This window comes from Patagioenas fasciata, chromosome 2 (assembly GCF_037038585.1).
Source record: "Patagioenas fasciata isolate bPatFas1 chromosome 2, bPatFas1.hap1, whole genome shotgun sequence".
Taxonomy (NCBI): Eukaryota; Metazoa; Chordata; class Aves; order Columbiformes; family Columbidae; genus Patagioenas; species Patagioenas fasciata.
In genome coordinates, this window is record NC_092521.1 from 98338375 (window position 1) to 98349841 (window position 11467).

At 43.8% G+C, this 11467-nt stretch overlaps 1 long non-coding RNA gene across 8 annotated transcripts; it reads left to right on the forward strand.

The window, feature by feature from the left end:
* The first annotated feature begins 1006 nt into the window (after positions 1–1006).
* LOC136098760 (uncharacterized) lies at positions 1007–10345 on the forward strand. Of its 8 annotated transcripts, none has more exons than XR_011737582.1 (7): positions 1007–1230; positions 1348–1426; positions 1923–2806; positions 4539–4600; positions 4734–4843; positions 8826–8920; positions 9594–10345. It is a non-coding gene; the product is annotated as an uncharacterized lncRNA (long non-coding RNA). The 8 variants fall into 8 exon arrangements; XR_011737585.1 differs by having other exon boundaries at positions 1923–1984; XR_011737587.1 differs by having other exon boundaries at positions 1007–1193.
* The last annotated feature ends 1122 nt before the right edge of the window (positions 10346–11467 follow it).

The window sequence follows — 11467 nt, forward strand, 5'->3', positions numbered from 1 at the left end:
ACCCTCAGGAGCAGCCCATGTCAGACAACAAATCTCTTCTTATTTAATCATTTACAACATAGATACATTCTAAGGTGAAGCCTACACCTTATTTTAAGCTTTTCACCACCCGCTGATGCATCTAAGCGCGACCGATTCCTACGGTCAGCAGCTTCCTGCCGTTCTTATAAGCACACGAACAACAGATCGCAAGTACCCTTTCCCACAAAGGCACACGTCTGCTTTGCTTTGCCGCCGGCTGTGGTGAGGCTGGAGAGCAGCAGCAGCACGCTTCCAGCGCTTGACGAGTCACCGCGGTACACGCACTCCAGAAGGTCGGCCTTTCCTGCCCATTATCCTTAACAGCAGCGTGGCCGCAGAGCCCCGATGCTGCGCTCCACGGGCGTGCAGAGCTCATGCAGATCTAAATTTGCCTGCAGGAGCACTATATTAATCAGCTTTTTAGGGGAAAAAGATTGTATTTCAGCTAACGGGCCCCATGTGTTCGTAGCTATCGTTTTGAGGTAGCTATTGTTATTCCAGAGCCTTCTGCCTTTAAAAGAAGGATGTCCATGCAATGATTACTTATTAATTTATTATTATTATTATTATTACTATTATTATTACTATTATTATTATTATTTACTACGGATGCTAAATCAGGGAGTGACCACCCCGGCTTGAGAGAGCAGCTAGGAGGATCACATCCCCTGATAGCTTTGCTGATGTGGCTCATGTGGCTCATGTGGCTCGCCCCTTGCCTCCCAGCTTTCCTGGGGGGCACTAAGCCTCCACCGTGGCCGGCTGCAGCGCGGTGCCCGCGGCCCCCTCCCCGCGGGAGGGACGGAGCAGCCCCCTGGCCGGATCGTTATTTTACCGCGGGGGTACAGCGGCCGCCGGGCCGCCGGTGAGGCAGCGCGCCCTGAGGCGCCGGTGTCCCGGCCCCGCCGCCCCTAGGGGGAGCCCGGCGGCCGCTGGCCGCTCAAACGCCGCCCGCCCGTCCGTGAGGGGCCGGGCGCTGCAGGGCTCCGAGCGCCATTAGCGCGGGCCCGGGGGGCGGCGGGTGTCGGGCGGCACATCGCTGAAGGAGGGCGGGCAGCGTAACGCACACCCCGCCGCCCCCCCGCCCTCCCTTCTTTCAGACGGGAGGTCTGCGGAGAAAGCTCCACTCCAGCCTCCTCGTACCAAACATCCCTCCCTGACAGCGATTTCAAGTACACAACATGACGCTTTTCACTTGGGGTTTTTGCGGTAATCTTGTGTGTTGAGTAGCTGTTTATTGTTTTGGGGGAGGAGGGGGTGACACCCGGGAATCCGCAGAAAATTTCGTTTCAGTTTTATGGGGTTGATGTACGTTTTCCTTTCCAGCCCTCCCTCGGTAAAAAGAAGTTACAGACTCAATCACTTCACATCTGTAGTCAGTTCTTGCAACACTGCTGTGGGGCAGGTGGGTAAACATTGTAGGGAGAGTAAATTGTTAAGTATTAGTAACTGAAATAAGCAGTAAAAACACAAATAAGGAACTTGTATTATGAGACAAGTAGGTTTGCTCGGGTAGATGGGGTGGGGTATCGGGTTCATCTTTTGCCACTGGGGAAGCTGGGGTGGGGGTGATTTGGACAAGGTCATGGAAGGAGCCCCAGCAGAGCTTTGCCTGGAGCCAACCGCTGTCTAATTCTGTTTCCTTAGGGCTCAAGGGCTGGGCTTTGCTGTCATAAGTGTACTTATTGCCTGTGGGGTTTGTTGTTGGTGGGGCCTGGATGGGCAAAGGAGCATATTGCCAGCAGCTCTGAGGTTATATAGCCAGCACAAGCCCAGGACAAAATGGAGAGTGATTTAAAAGATGGAGTTTGTTTTATTCTTAGGTGACTGCACACCAGTCTTTGGGGAGAACAGAATAAGTTTATTAAAAACATGTAATCTGTCAATTTATGTTTTCCCAGAAGTTATGTAGGGACTATCAGCTCTAAGAGCCAAATCTTGTGTCTGGCACATTCAAGGACATGTAAGTATTTTGGAAATGGAAGTGGGGGTTACAGACACAAGACAGCTACATGTAAAGGCTCTGCTTCACTGTGGCACAAGTGTTTCAATCCTCCTGCTTGACTCTGGTGACTCTGCTCACAGTCAGTGTTAGGAAAGGCATTTTTTCCCATGGATGACAGACATACACATCCCGAAGAGCCTCAAAGGGGCAAAACACACAATACAGAGCAGCTCTGGACTGGCATTAATACAGAGGCAAATAAATCCCTCCTTCAGCTATTTTACTTCCCTGCAAGAAACTTCGGTGTGCAGATGTGACGAACTCATGCAACGGCTGTGCTGACGCTTTGATCTGGCTGCACTGATTCAACCTGTTCCCACATCTTGCCGTGGCTGTTTTGATCTGGCATTGCTGTCTCCCTTCTCAAGAAGAGCATCTCGCTGACCGGAGGGCTGTTTGCAGGGAGGCAGGAGTTCAGGACATGGCAGGGCGTGTGGCAGGGCACACAGCAGGGCATGTGTGTCCTCCAGGACACTGCGTCCCAGCAAGGAGGCTTGTTCTGCTACGGGAGCTTCTCTAGCATGTGCATCTACTGATGAAACAGCAAAACAAAACAAGCCACCTGAGACAGCCACTGGTGGTTTTGTGATTCGGCAGGCCTTATTATGGAATGTGGAGAGCAGTATTCAGCTGAGGACCCATTATGTTCTCCCTGAAAGATGGCATTTTCTTAAAGGTGCTAATCTGATTAAATATATCCTTGCTTTAACCCTGGGAAAAAGTGATCCGTCCCACAACACTGCATCCTTTCTGGCATACCTCTGCTCATCTGTCACACAGGTACAGTGACAATGGAAAGATGCAAATGTTCCCTACCTTTGGCAAAGGGTGTCAATGACAATTGCGTTAGTGTTCTTTCATAACAAATTCCAATCATCGGCAGACAAGTTACAATCAAGGTTTTCTTTCCACCCTTGGCCCCGCTGCTGGTTTGAGTAGTGTATCATTAGAATGATTAGATAACAGATTCAATGCACAATGCTGAAATTAAACTTGACCTGTGTAATCATATCATAAATAGCAATTGCAGGTTGAGTTTCTTTCAGCTATCAACCACAGATCCCATCTAAAATGAGTTGGCACTGGGGAAACAGTTGTAGTTGGTGAGAGGGAGAAATATTGGCAGAAAAGGTGTGCAGAACATCAAGATACACAAGTGAGTTATCTTGTACCTGAATAGTGTACTTGTTTAGGAAAATACCTGGGGAAAATTATTCCAGTGCGTTTTACACCTGGGAGGCTGAAGATGAGTGCTTCATACAGAACCTCTGCAATTGGTTTGGCATAACTTTGCAAAAGGTAAATTGGTTAGGCCTGCCCTTGTCAGTGTTTGTCAACAGTTGAAACAGTCATCGAGAGAGAATACCCCTGCTGTATACATGGCATAAGATATAGCTGTCCTGTGTCACACACCACTCTTGAGTGGTGAGTATTGTACAAGGTCAAACAACACTCTGTGGAGCTTTAGGAGAGAAAAGACATGGGAGAGTGCAATAATTTAATAAAGTGTCAGAACAAATAACATAAATAACCTCTACACTACAGAAAAGTGTAATAGAAACCAAAACAAGAAACAGCTTCCTCTCAGCTTTTTCTAAACCTTACCCACCTTCTCTGGCATAGAGTGTGATAAAATTGATCCACCTTGGTGCTTTGCAAGGGAGTTCACTAGAGGTCTGTAACAGAATTGTACCACACAGTTTATTTTTGAAGTCTTTGTGCAAGAGTTGAGGCATGAGAAAGCGAAAAAATAAGTGAGCCTTAACCATTTTGTGGTGTTTTTAAGGTGATTCTTTCAACATAAGTCATGGAAAAGGGAAGGTAGGATGAAACAGAGATACGAGACTGCAAAATCTGTCCCAATTTCATGATGTATAGTATCCCAACAATTCTTGTGAGTTAGCATAAATGCATAATGCATAATAAATGCACGATTTGGCCTGATACGTTATTCTAAATGAAGCATTAAGAATATAAGCTATTATTCTGGGTAGCACCAAAAAAACCCAAACAAAATCTGAGTGGTAGCAAGATCAGCAATATGGTACTGAAAATTTTTTTTACCTTTGTAGCTGGGGGAAGTTCAGAGTTTATATTTCACTGGAAATACTTAAGGAAAATATATTTTTTAAAATTTAGATAAAAGAAAAAAGATAAGAATTTTGAAAGCATAATTCAGAGATGAGAAGGTGTTTTGTTGGGGTTGCTTTTGGTTTTGCTTTTTTTTAATTTTTAAATTTCAGTGCTCTTTTACAAAAATATTAAAACTAGTTTCTATTTAAGAATTACTAGTAGTGATTGATAATGATAACCATTTAGGATAACTATCTTCTTTCCTAGTACAGAGTGTCTCCCATTTGTGTTGTAGTGCTCAGACTGTCAATATTATTTCATTACAACACCAATAGGAGACATATGAGTATTACAGTTGTTTTGGTACTAGATAGCAGGAGTCCTTAGTGATATGGCAGTAAAATTAAACCATTTTTCAACTTGTCATATTATCACATAGGTAATAATAGTGCATACGCCATGAACTGCGGCTATGAATGTGTGAAGACATAGTGTGAAAAGGTCTGTATAAAACTTAGCCATTAAAATAGCATTTTAAATTAATTTTTAAAATAGCATTTAGATTTTTAAAATGTGTGTAATATTTGCATTTAAAAATTGGAAATTGTGTGGAAAATTTATTCTTTTTCCCCAGAACTGTATCACCAGCAATCTTTGATAAAGAGAGTTCTTGCTGTTTGTGGATTTTAAAAGGAGTGGATGACCTGCTTGACTTACCAGGCTCCTTCTTCAAGCAGCCACCAGGTAAGCTGTGGCTGAAAGGTTACTGTCACTGGTTACTGGTTTGCAGGTCACGCGAGATGGTCTGGTTGTCAGATAGGCTTCTATTTCCACACTTGCAGGGGAACCCAAGGAAGAAGGCTGAGGAAAAGACATATGCCTAGCACAGATTTTAGGCTTCTCCTGGGCATCATGTAAGCATCAGTGAGCCCTGAAAGAGAATCAATGGGTTCCCATTCATCTCTTTGCCCTGGTTCAAGCACTGTTATCCTGAAACAAAAATCAGACCCTACCTGTGTCACCATTTTTGCTTGACTTCAAAGACTAGAGAACCATGGGGACTGCTTTTAAACCTTTCTGTGCTCTGGACCATTGTTGTTAGGTGCTCTCAATTACTTTTTGGTTATTTCACAGGGAAAATAAAAAATATTTTAAGAGTTTAAAATGATGAGTTACATAAAGACAGTATGCCAGTCTTTAAAATATAGAGTTTTGACGTTCTTTAAAACAAAACAAAACAAAACAAACTTGTGGAATTGTGGCTGAAGCAAGTATGAATCCTGGTGTGGCCAGTTTACACGCACAGGCTGACAGTGGGACTGCTTGTCATGATCACCTTTCAGAGACCTCCCTTACAAGTAAGCCATGGAGGAGGAATCTGCAAAGCAAAGGTATAAAAAACCTGCCTTACCATCATAAGACATTACTGGAGACAGAAGATATGTAGAGTTACCCATCTTAGACGAAGCAAAACTGCATTGCTGGCAACTTATATTCAGCAAAGAATTATTTCTTCTCCCATTAATTATTTAGAGTACATACTGCCTTTTCAGCATAGATATGCGCAGATCCAAACTAAACAGAGCGTCAGTCACTAGGCCCTCCAAATAATACCTCGATGTGAATGTTAAGCAGTAATAATAAGGCCCTAACTACTAATGGTTTCCCATTTGTAGAGGCAGATATCAAAGATTCAAACCTTCTGTTCTCTGAGAACACGTTGGGCATGAGACAGAGCAAATGATGAGCCCAGATTTGTTAGGTATGTAATGGAAGAGGGTCACACACTGAAGTGGATGAATTTCAAATGCAACCAACAAAAATAAGCTCCTTATGTTAGAATTTTGAATATATTCAATGCTAGAAAGACAAGAAATCACATGAATCAAAAGTTAGCCATTGCAGAACGAAACCTGCTGTCCACAGAGGAATTTTAAAGGCAACATTGAATTCAGTTCCAGGAAAAATGTAGACCAAACATACTTGTCTTGACAACCCCATTCAAAGAGCTACTCAAGATGGAAGCTGTGTGAATAAAAAACCTGAAACCATAAAAACAGCACTCTGAATCTAAGGTGAAAAAGCCCTAAATTACTGGGACGTGTCACAACCTGTCAATTTATTAGCAGATGCTTCTAAATCAGGATTGGGAACGAAATATCAAAACTTTCAAAAGTGGCATAATGGAACTGTTCTGAAAAGGAAGAGAAAATGTGCCACAGGACTGGGGTTTCTCGGACTTCTGCTAATGATCTTCAGAAGGATGTAAACAACAAAGTAGGTTGCAAGCAGCTGATGTCAGGCTTTCAAAACAGTAATTTATTTTAGGCATATGGGACCAGAAAAACTTTTGCAGTGGCTTTCTGAGGAGATTTTTTTAGTCCGGAATAATCACAAAGAAAAGAACAAGGAGCTAATTCTGTTCTACCTTGCCTTCTGTTTGGGAAGTGTGAAATGCTACCCTCAAATCAGAATTTTCCTTTCCCACAGGGATGTTTTAATATTTTACTTCTAAGGATAAGCATGACTATAGCTAGTGACAACAGACAGCCTATGAAGTCTAACCCGATGGTAAGGGGTCACAGTCACTGATTCAGGAAGCTTTTGGCCTGTGGGTTAAACAAGATGTAGCTTCAGCTGAGTGTCTAGAGTACTGATTCTCAGCAAAAACCTGTTTATGATGTCTGAATTACAAGATCAGAAAGAGCAAAACAGAATAGATCACTGAATAAAAACCTGAGACTATATCAGTCCTAACAAAGCTGAGGGCAGGATTGCTTGCAGGGGACTATGGAAGTACTGAGGTAAGTCCCAGGTCAGTTTGTTGAGAAAAAGGATGCTCAGCCACTTACAAACATAAGTTCAGCAGCAAATGGTGTACCTGACAGAAGGGGACAAGGGTGTAAAGGTGAAGGAAGGAATAAAACACCTGACATCTTTGAATACGGTGGATCTTTGAGCTAATCCTGACAGCTTGTGCTGATGGCACAAAGGAGATCCTGACCTGATGGATGAATTGTGTCAGTCAGGTGCTACCAGTTAGGTTGTGATTGGGGGAAACTGCCTGACAGTGTGCATGGCGGCCTTGAGCCAGGTGCCGCAAACAGAACAAAACAGTTTGGAGGAAGAACATAGGCAGGAGGCAGGCAGGAGGGTGCAGCGAGCTGTGAGGTTGCTACACAAACTCAGGGCCACAGAGCTCTTACAGCTCATGCTGGAAAAGAGCTGGATGCACATGCAGTGGCTGGGTAGGAAAGGACAGAATGAGACCTTACCCATCTCCCACATGGGCAGTGGTCACAGCTAGGACAAGGGGATGAGGATTTCCATTACCCCAAATACCCTGTGTGTCCTCCTCAGATGATGTGTGACTTTGGCTAAGTAGACCAGCGACTACTGCAGGGCTGGAGGCGGTTTGTCGCTCCTACTGACACTGTTCCACTTTGCTGAAATGCTTCAGTCTATGCTGGAATCCATGTGTTTCCCCTCTCCGGCAAGTGCTCAAAGCTCTTTGCTAAAGAGTTATTCTCATGCTCTCTGACTCAGTGAATATGCAAAAATTGCAAGCAAAGTGGAACACATCCAAAAGGAGAGATTGAGGCAAAATGGCCTCATAAGGCAATCTTGCATTTAGGGCATGCTTCTGAGGCTGTGGTTCAAGGATGCAGTAAGTCCAGTTCCAGTGCTCCTCCTACGTGACCAAATACATCCCAGCTAGATTTGTGTTGCAAGTGCTGACACTGAGTTCACACTGGTTCAAAAAATGTTGATGGATTATCTTCAACACTCAGCCTTATGCTGAGACTGGCTGTTGTCTTGTAGCCAGCAAAAGGTCAGTGTAAAGCTAAAGGTGGCATAAAGACCAGTCACAAAAGAAATAAACTGGAGTGCTCCCCTCTGGCCTGGATCAGATCAGTACTGCCTGTATATGTACTGACTTGTACAAATCTGGGACTGATCTACAGATTCAGGGACGGGAGACATATTCCTAAATCCTTGCTTTGACAGTGACTAGGACAGATAACAATTATTGTAGAGCAGATTATTAAAGATACTTGCTCGAGAGAGCTTTTGTTCAGAGTCTGATCAAGTGACTGTCAATTTATTGAAAGTGGAAGAAATTAACACCACATAGACCTGAGAATACCTATTGTCTCTTCTGTGGCAATCTTACTAGAGCTTGTTGAACTGTTTTCTTCAAAGTTTTAAAAAGAAAACGGATTCAAGGACTTTACATACCATGTGCCCATAACTGTATGCTCCACGGAAAGAGCTGCTTACCCTCTCCAGTGCTTGGGGAGAACTTGCCCCCTTCCTCAAACACTACACCAAATATATACTGCTCACTGTATATTAATTAAGAAATAACGGTCTCAGCAAAGGGCATTTCCTGGGGATTAATCACTGATTGGGTGAGTTGATGACTTGAGATTTTTAATTAAAGATGCAAGCTTCCTCTGTTCTGGCATGTGAACTTCCATTTAAATTAGGTTCTATTGAATTCAGAGGTTTCTTATGGCATGAAGTTCACCAGTGCTGACAGGTCCATGCCACCAGTTTCATGGGTGGCAATGCACTCTAGAAAGACAGCTTTCATCTCTCTCATCAGTGCCAAAGTATTAGTGCTGTGAATGTGGCCAAATATACCGATTTGTTCTGCTGGGGCCTTCAGAAAATTTTAACTGGTTCATCCGTGGTAGTGAAGGAGTTGTTTTCAAATTTGTAGGTGTGTGAGGTCATACCAGAGGATCTTTTCCATTCAGAGTCTACATTGAACCCCATCACAGTCCACCACCTACACAAAGATGGAGGCGAGGAGTGGTAAGAAGGCATGAGGAAAAGAAAGCATATGGAAAGCAGAGATGTGTCTTGCCTGAGAACAACTAGAAGCTTCCTTAGGTGTTGAGTGGGCCATGTTAACTGCTGTGGCATAAACTCAAGATAAATTAAAACTCCTTGAGTTTATTTCCTTAAAAGCAAAAGAAAATGCAACTGTTAGATGTTTTTGCTGTTGAAAATCAAAGATCTTTGCCTTGCCTGAGCAGACATTATGCTGTATGCAAACTTTGTTCCAATCAAGGAGAAGAGCCCCAGTGGCCAGCAGCAGAGCTGCTGCCAAAAGCAGTGTCTGTGTAGCTCAGTCGGGCCTGGACAGGAGACCCGTTGGTCACAGCAGAGATGGATTGAACTCGGAGCGGGAACACTGGAGTCACCTCTGTTGGGCATGAAAATGTCCCAACAGCTCCATCACACACCTGCATTTTGTGGTTGAGCTGGGCCATTATTTCCATTTTTAGTTTGTCTGAAGCTCATGCATTATCTCCCTCTAGTACTCATTAGCAAAACAAAAGCAGGATCCGGCCCTAAATTTATTGAAATTAAATGCTGTCAAGTCTGTTTATCTCCTCTAGGACTCTTTCACAACTTTAATAAAGTTACATCAGGCTGCTTTGTTAGGAAATAGTAACATATTTTCTGTTCCTCCATCTCACAGCACTACTGTGCAGAAACAGATCTGATTGGGAGCAAGAATACAGTACTGGAAATAAATTTGGTGTTATGCTGAAAGGTAGCAATGAAACTTCATTGAAGATGGTGGGTGAGAAAGCTTCCCTCCCCTAAGGAAAAGCCCAAGAACTACCTTATCTGTGGGACATGCTCATTCAGGCCCCAGGAGCCACACCATACGTATCGCATTGTACATACAGCATCACACATGTCTGGCAGTGCTGAACTGTGGGGGCTGAGGCATTTCTCCAGGATCTAACTGTGGATGCTGGGGACAAGGTGGCATATGATGAAACAGAGCGATACAGAAAGTGAGAGCAGAAACATTGGAGAACCAGCCAGAGGAAGGAGCAAGGACACAGCAGAGCCAGTGAGGAAAACCCTTGTACCCTGACCCTGACAGAAAGCTAAGAAGGAATGAGCTTGAGTTGTGGCTCAAAAGAAGCTTGAAAGTGTGAAAAGAGAAAACATGGCCTATTGTTTTGACTCCTGCTGTGCCCAGAGTAACGGGACATTGTGTACATTCTTTCTAAACAAACAGAAGTGCCTTAAAAAGCCCAATTCACTCCCTTATCCATTTGTTCTCTAAACAGAAACAACCCATAGGGACCCTGAATATTGGCTAACCACCCAGGTCAAAGAGGGTAACCAGAAGTATATTAATAAAGGGAACTTTCTTCTCAGAACTGATTTTGTCTTTTCTTCTCTCTAATAAAAGATTGTAGTCCTTGTCTGTGATGATATTGTCATTAGCATTGTCATAGCAACTGATAAACAAGGAGAAAGAGATGTGTAACAACTTTAAAAAAAACCACAAAACAAAAAACAGGCAGTCCAAATGTCTTACTAACAAGTAATTTGATGACAGAATCTAGCAAAGCGGTTGCACAGTAAATGGGTTTATCTTTAAACATAATGCTCTTTTCCATTTTAACTGAGCATAAAATTGTATCTTGAAAGGATCGGCAAAAAGCAGGGCTTTATGCCTCTTGAACACTTCCATGTGACATATGGTCTTTCCAAGCAGTAGTTTTATCGGCTGTGCACAGTAGCAGCAGATTTGAGCTAATGTTCCTGTGAAAACAAGTAAGGGTTTATCCAAAAACTGAAGAAGGGTAGGAGAAAGGCACCTTTGGCCTGCTATACAGAAAAAAACAAATCGTATCTTACGTCAAACTTACGACATATCTCTATAAATACAGCAGTTGCTGGTAGTGACTAACTTCAGCACATGCACTGAGCAGGGCTGAAGAGGGCTCAGTGACCTGTTTGATTCCCTTGCCTACCAGCGATGCTCCCGGGCGTGTTTCAGCCACATGCCACCTTGAAGCCTTGGAGGGGGTGGGGTGGCTTTTGGGGCCAGGTGGGGCATCGCTGCCACAGCGGGGCTGGTCCCAGACTTGCCTGTGTGACCATGTCTCCAGTTCCCAACACAGGTACTGTCATTCACATCCAACACTCTCAGAGAGCACGTGTTGCTTGTCACTGGATGCACGGGGTGCTGAAGGACACCTGCCTCCCTGCTCCCAAACATCCCCCTTCATGCCAGGAAAAGGGTCGGGGGCTGTTCATTTAGTTACTGGGCAACAGTGAAGGGCAGGGTGAGCCTTGTACACAAATGCACATGCCTTGTGTTTATTTTAGCACATAGCTCTGGCCAAATATTGGCCTAAAATTATTTTAGAGCTCAGTGCTACCTCAGTTGGGGACCACTGCTGCAGACTTTTGCTAGAGATAATCCTTGTAAATTAATTGGTGCTGGAGTTACAAATGCAGGAAGAAGGCAAAAATTAATGGATTGCAAAACATTTCTGCATCTGAAGGATTTTGCTATAGTAGTTGTACACACACAGAACAGAA